This window comes from Cynocephalus volans, chromosome 12 (assembly GCF_027409185.1).
Source record: "Cynocephalus volans isolate mCynVol1 chromosome 12, mCynVol1.pri, whole genome shotgun sequence".
Classification (NCBI taxonomy): Eukaryota; Metazoa; Chordata; class Mammalia; order Dermoptera; family Cynocephalidae; genus Cynocephalus; species Cynocephalus volans.
The window spans coordinates 71,144,960-71,152,486 of record NC_084471.1 but is presented as its reverse complement, the minus strand read 5'-3'; the positions used below and the strand labels follow the sequence as shown (position 1 = coordinate 71,152,486).

Here is a 7,527-nt window from a genome sequence, read left to right as displayed (position 1 = left end):
TAAACAAATATGTTAGCTGTTGTCCCTGCTGGACATGACTAGATCTGATAAACAATTTCGGATATCCCAATTGTCCTTGGATGTCTATACCTGCAATTCCATTGTGGTACCAATATATATCTTTTAGGTGCAAGTGGCAGAATCTAATTTCAACTTACTTAAGCAAAATAAAAATAGATGACAACAGCAACAACAAATCATTAGAAAGGGAATTCACAAAATGGGTACAGGGTAGCTCACACCATCAAGGAGATAGATAGTCAGTGTATCACAGTGGTAAAGAAAATAGGCTTTGGTGTAAGTCCATTTGGTTCCAAATTCCAACCCCACCACTTACCTCTCTGAATCAGTTTTTTTCTCTGAAATAGAGATAACTAAAGCATTTACTTAATGTATTTGTTGTGATATTTAAATGTATGTAAATTGCTTAGCACAATATCTGACAAGATGCAAATATCTAACAATGTGCTCTTATTATGATTCATGTTTATAAATCTGGCCTTGAAAGGACAGAATCTAGGATAACTCTACTGATCTTATCAGCAGGAATACTTGCACAGGCTGTCAGAGTGCTGCAAACAGAATGGCCGACCTCTGCCTCTCTGAATCTCTCCTCAAGATTAAAATTTCTGAGAGAGTAAATGATCTGGCGTTGACCGTGTGCTCATTTTTGGAACAGCCTCCGTGCCGGGAAGGATGAGTGACTAATGATGTGGGGCAGGGGGTGGGGAGGATTTTCAGACACTGTGATTAACTGGAATCTCACTGTGTCTCTCTGGAATCATATTGAACAGTGGAGTTTAGTAACTGGAAGAATGGTATAGACAGACCGAGCAGGTAAGAGCTTTGTCTTTTTCATTCATCTTCTCCTGATTAGTACCGACCTGGTATCATCCCAAGAAAATAACTCTCCACTTTTCTTAAGTATTTTTAAGAAAACATTTACAGTATCTTGCAGATCCTGAAACCAGGGAACTCTCCTTAGTGTCCAGGCACTGTTTGTTGCGGTTCTAGCCAGTTTCCTCATCGTTCTGATTTTGTAGTCTGTTATTTGAAACACTAGAAACCTTTTCTCAACATTCTTCTCATAGCTGCCTTCACCTCCTTGATCTTCAGGCTGTAACTGAGGGGATTCAGCATGGGAGTGACCACACTATACTGCAAGGAGAAGGGTGCATCCTGAATTTGGCATGAGGTAGTGGAGTAATCCCAAACTATAGAAGTTCACTGCAGTGAGATGAGAACAGCATGTGGAGAAGGCCTTGCTTCTGCCTGTGGTGGAGCTGATGCTCAGGATGGTGAACAACATGCGAATACAGGAAAAGCATATCAGGAGAAAATTTCCAAAGACATGCAGGATGCTGGAGCAGAGCAGGGTGGTAAACCTTGTAGAGACATCAGAGCAAGACAAAGGATAGAGAGAGGGCAGCTCACAAATGAAGTGGTGGATATTTTGAGCCTCAAAGATATTGATGAGTGCATCCAGAAAAGCCAAGCCCCATGAGCCCCTCACCAGCCCCACACACAGCTCTCTGCTCATCATCTGGCCACAGAGCAGAAGAGAACTGATGGCAACATAGCAGTCATAGGCCATTACTGCCAACAGGCAGGACTCAGTGCCCCCAGTGGCAAACACAAAGAAGACCTGGGCCATGCAGCCCTCTACTGAGATCGTTTTCTTCTCAGACAGGAGGTTCTCAACAGTTTAGGTACTGTGACAGAGGAGTGACAGAGATCCAGGAAGGACAGTTGTCCCATGAAAAAGTACATGGGTGTGTAGAGGTGGGAATCAACTCTGATCACCAGCAGCATCATCAGGTTCCCCATTAGGGTCAAGAAGTAAATCCCCATGAACAGCACAAAAAAATAGAGCCTGGATCTGGGGGTCAGCAGACAGCCTGAGGAGGGTGAACTCAGGGACAACACTGGTTTCTCATTGCCTTCAGTATTTTTTTTGGAATATAAGAAATAAATCAGATGAAGCCTCTTCTTATGCCTAACAAATATCCAAGTGTTCTAACCCTCTTCTCCATCCACAAAGTTTCATACCTTCCCAAAAATCCATGTTCAGAAATGATAAACTTCCCTAAAGAAGTCTCTAGATTTCCTAAACCCTGTGATAATCTTTTCTGTGGCTCTCAAGCCTCAGCCAACTCCCTGTCACCTTCGTTGTTCTTTATTTAATTCTTTAGGGTTTGTTGTTATTTTATTAAAGCTACTAGAGGAAGCTTATAAATTATTGATAATATTCCAGTAGTGAGGGAGAAATTGCAGAAGGTATCAAGAGAAAATTGCAGAAATGGTGTCTCTGAGTGAGAGCAGTTGGGTGTCAGAGGAGAAGCAGAGCGTGGCCTTCAGTGGAAGTGAGTTTACTCCCTTCCATCAAACATGCATGAGCTCAGTAGATTTGGTGTTGGGAAGAAAACAGTTTCCATCCAATGACTTTTATTTTTCAATAAATATTTAAGTGGAGTGAGTGGTGGAAAGCGAAAAGAGGTAGTGGTTGGAGATTTGCAGAGTAAGGAGAAAGGGGAATGATCAGAAAAAGCAGCAGAGATGCCATATAATTGATCATGAGAAATGGTTTGGCCAATATGTAAACATACTCTGGTCATAATCTCCAAGCCCTGTTTAAACACATCCATATGTGATCTATTCAAATTCAGCTCTTGCCTGTGCCCACATGCCATTTGTGACCACAGACTACCTACCAGCTCTTTAGAGCCGGGTCTTCTTTTTTTCCTACTCTGAACTGACAACCCAAATTACAATCATAGACTCAGGATAACCCGTCAACACCTCTGATGGCATCATCTTGACCCTTCCTGTTTTGCCCTGTCACTTGCATTCATATTGCAAGACCAGCACGTTCAATTTCTCAAAAGTCTCGTGGTTTCTCTCCCATTGTTTACCCAACAATATCTAGCATTAATGATATTCTTAGGAATCAAGTTCACATTACCTGTATTTCTCATCCAGTTGAACAATAACTAGCACAGAATTAACAAAAATCATTTTCAAATCCAGTGATCCAGAAGACTAATAACTTTGAATGTCAATGTAAGAATTTGGTATTAAGGTGGAGTTTGAAAATTCCTGTTAGATATAATCTTCGTCCTTGATCCCTAAAAGAAGAGAATAAAAGGCTAAATTGTGTGTATTATTTCTAAAAATCTAAATACTTCCTGTCATATGGAGAGTACATTTTCCACATTATTAAATTTTTTTTCTTTTACTCACCAGTATAACTAGCTACAGCAACCTGGATTAACTCTGAGAATATAACACTTTTGGCAGAATATGCTAGAAAAGTAGGAGATCAAACAAAGAAATGAATACAGAGAGTCACATCATCCATTACAACTTTGGAAGTCAGCAAAAGACCCCTCCCTTCTACTCATCTCCAAATGGAGCCCCACTTATTAGCACTAGAAATTCCTTAGCTATCTCCCCTAAAAATAAAAGCCAAAGAGTGAAAATATTGCAAATGAAATTTTCATAAATTGTACCTTGTAAGGGGCCAGACTTCTTCACAGGTAGAGGTGTTAGAGTTATTTGAGGGGTCACAGAAATAAATGAAATCATCACCTATTATTTTTAGCTGGTGCTGCAATTTCTATTCTCTGTGTTTCATTTATTCAGACTCTGAGTTCAAATTTAGAAGGGAAACATCTCTGAGAATGCTACCACTATGTTTTCAGTTATTATCACAGTTAGGTGGAGTCACCTGACTGGATCTTTTCCAAAAATGACTGCCTGAGAGGAGCTCATTTTAAAACAAGACATACAAGCGTAGCTAATACTGTGACTGGCCCAAAGGAGTGGCTGAAAAAGTACTGTTTAAAAATACAAATGAATGCATTGATGAGTGAATGAGTGCATGAATGAATGAGACTCAGGAGAATAGTCTAGGGCTTTACTACTAACAGAGAACAGACTGGATTAGGAACCAGTAAGGGATTTTAGACACCCTGAGCTTGCACAAAGCCAGGGCAGTGGAGAAAAAATTTGCCAATTGGAGAGGTTTGCCCCAAAGCCATGTCTGTTGCCCTGTTCTGAATTTCCACAACCTGAGAGTATACAATTATAGGGAGATACTTATAGTTAAAGATATGACTACTTTCTGTATGTTTGGAGTTCTAGAAAATGTTATTTTTGCATTACAAGGGGCCCAAAGTCAATCACTGATGTCCTCATATCCTCTCACCCCCTTCTAGACAGGTCTCAAGTATTAGCCTCCTGAAACTTCTAGGTTTCTGGTATAATGTGGGCTTTCAGCACCAGAAACAAGAAATATAGCAAGATAGGAAAGAGATCTTGTCTCAATTGTCCCATATGTAAAATGGAAGCTAAAAATAACTACTTTGGAACATTGTGAAGTCTTAACTTACAAATTCACATATGCGCTGAAGACAATTAAGGCACTGAAGAATCATCAGATTCTCTTTTCTTCACCCCCAATCCAAGTGTTTAATTTTCCCAAAGGCAGAAAGAGACGTGATTTTGAGTAGCAGACCAAAACATCTTAGGTAACAGAAATGAATACCATATCAGAGTGAACAAGAAGGGCACCGCCTGCAGCCTAGGAGAGCAAAGACCAGACAAAAAGACTGAGAGGGAGAGGAAGGGCCTGATCAAGGAATAAGAGGAAGTGGTGGAAACTGCGGGGGAACGCAGCAGAGAAGAAAACGGTGAAAATCCAGAGGAAATGCATTACCAGGTTTCAGTCTTTTCCTGGTGCAGAAGGCAGCCTGTTTTTCTGAGTTGGTGGGTGTGCCTCCAAACTCAGGAGAAATTCACAAGAGAGAAAGTGTACCACAACCGCCCAATCTTGTGAACTGACATTGTTTTTTCTATCTAAGACCTTTTGTGTGTAAAGAGAAATATATAAGCTCCTTCCTCAAAAGCCCCTGCAAGTAAAGACTTCATAAAGCTTTTCTGAACTTAAAGAGCAGCATTTTTGCTCTTATCCCTTAATTACCCCATAAAACTTTAAAGCATTAAATTCTTAGCAAGTCTTACAGAAACTTCTTCCATACTTCTTCTAGCATAATTACACAATCATTCCTCCATGACTGTTATTACAGTGAGTGCTAGGAGCACCATCCTAGCAAAGGAGGCTCACGTCTAGCCATTCAGAAAGACTGCTGAATTAAGGTGGCCACTGGGATAGCAAGACATGATCTGAAAGCCCAGGGGACAGCTGGTTCCATCCTGATTGCTAGAAAGCTCAGGCTGAAGCAAACTGAATTCATCAGCTAAAGATGGTTGCTAGATGATTCCTCTGGGAATTCCCACTGAAGCTAAGTGACTTGCAACTTATCTTTAGGTCCTCTTGCTAATGTAGTCATGTATTTAATTACGATATATATTAAAGAAATTATAACATATGGCATTACTATTATTAAAGCTTGATAGTTGAAACTAAGATTTCAATGGACAAGTTTGACACAAATTAGACAAAGCTTAAATGTTTTAGTGAATTGGAAGAGAAGCTTGAAGAAAATAAGAACTCTCATCGGGGAGCATTTTCTTTATCCTTGAAGAACTCCTTTTAAATTTTCCTTTAATGTAGGTCTTCTATTTCACCTTCGTATTTAAAGGATTTATTACTGGACATAGAATCATGATGGAAGAATTATTATTTATTCAGTACTTTGAAGATACCACTCCATTGTCTTCTCTGTCTTCTTGTTAATCTAATGTTTCTAATTGTACTATCTCTGTAATTTGTCTTTTTTTTTCTCTTGCTGCTTTAAGTATTTTCTGTCTTTTGATTTTCATTAATTTTATTATGATGTGACAAAGAAGAGCTTTTTTATTTATCATACCTGGGATTTATTTATAGAACTCCTAACATTTGTAGTTGATGTCTTTTTTCAGTTTGGAGATTTTTCATCTATATCTTATATATTGTTCTATTTATATCTTATGTGTTGTTCTATTTTCTCATATATCTTATATACACGCTTTCTCTCTTCTTTGGAACTTCATGAATATGTATGCTGTCCTCACTGTACCCATTATCTATCATATACTCTTTTCTGTTTTTTCCTGTATTCTTTCTGTGCTTCGCTGTATATATTTTCTCCTTACCTATCTCACAAGTCACTAATACACTCTTGAGAAATGTCTAATCTCCTTTAAACTTGTCCATTAAGATTTTAGTTTCAGCCATTGAATTTTTCACTTCTAAAATTTTTACTTAGTTTTTTATACTTTCCAGAAATATTATGCCAAATTTCTCAATCTTGTCTTTAATTTCCACAAGTCTATTAGGCTTATTTATTTTAAAGTTATGTGTCTGAATCAGTTTCTACTGTCTCTGGATTTTGTCTCTCAGATTCTTGTTTAATTTTTTTCCATTAAAAACAGGGTATCATTATGAAAAAATATGTAAATAAATTAAGGCTATAGATTATATTCTCTTTCTCCAGAGAAAAATTTCACTTGCTCTGTCAGAGTGCTGAGGGCATCAGCAATCCCAGGTCACTCAATGCTACCTCAGGGGCTGAGACGAAGTTGGCCTTTAGTCCACGCAAAGGCTGGCTTACGTGTAATTCTCCTCTACTTTCAGAGTGTGGCTCTTTAAAGTTCCAATCCATGTCCTCGGTGATCCCTGAACTCCATTTTTCCACTAACTTTAGGAAACTGTCAAAACAACTTTTCACATTCTTGATCACCTTTTCAAGATACCCTTAGGGGAGAAGAAGACTCCAAATGCCGAGCTTGCTTCTCTGGATTTTTGTTTTCTTTGGGCTAATATCTCCATAATGTTTCACTGCCTTTTTAGGTTTCAAATATCTTCAGCTATGTTGTTGTAAGGAAAGGAGAAAAAGTTATTCATGCTCACTCACCTCATATCTGTCACAAATGGGCAAGATTCAGCACATTCACTACAAACAAGTTATAAAAGTAGTGTAACTGCACATGTGAGCCCATTTACTGATTCAGCATGGTTTTTGTAAATTATGTGATGCTTGGCTTGTGGCCGCTACTGCATATGGAGAGTATAAAGGTAACTGCTCTGAACTGCTGGTCAGCAGAGCCTGGAAGATTGGCAGAGCACGGAGGGTCAGGAGAACTTGGAGAGTCAGTGGAGGAGAGCAGAGCTTGTGTCTGAGAATCAAGCATGTCTGCGAGGTTCACATCTGAAGAATAACGTATGTCTACCTTGCGTAAAGCTATCAGCATCTTCTTTCAGTTACCTGACTCATGACCCACACAGGAAGAGGCAGAAGGATCTGAGATACAGCCTGACAGTTGTTCAGCCTTTTTATTTTTGAAATGGTGTTGGTGTAAATTAACTAGTTAGTAGTTCTAGCAGTACAAGTCCCTAATAATTTTATTTTGGTTCATACCTATTCTAGTACTATTAGTTGTTATTGCTAATTTATACATTTTATAATGCTAATTTTTAGTCCTTATTTGGTTTACTTTACTCTTCTGTCTGCCTTTTCTCTAATCCCATTTTCTATCATTTGCTCTTTCCTCCCCACCCTTTTGAAAGAAATGAATGTGCTGGGG

At 38.8% G+C, this 7,527-nt stretch overlaps 1 pseudogene; it reads right to left on the bottom strand.

Moving 5' to 3' along the window:
• Positions 1-1,059: 1,059 nt before the first annotated feature.
• LOC134391720 (olfactory receptor 8S1-like) lies at positions 1,060-6,605 on the bottom strand (annotated as a pseudogene).
• Between the last annotated feature and the right edge of the window lie 922 nt (positions 6,606-7,527).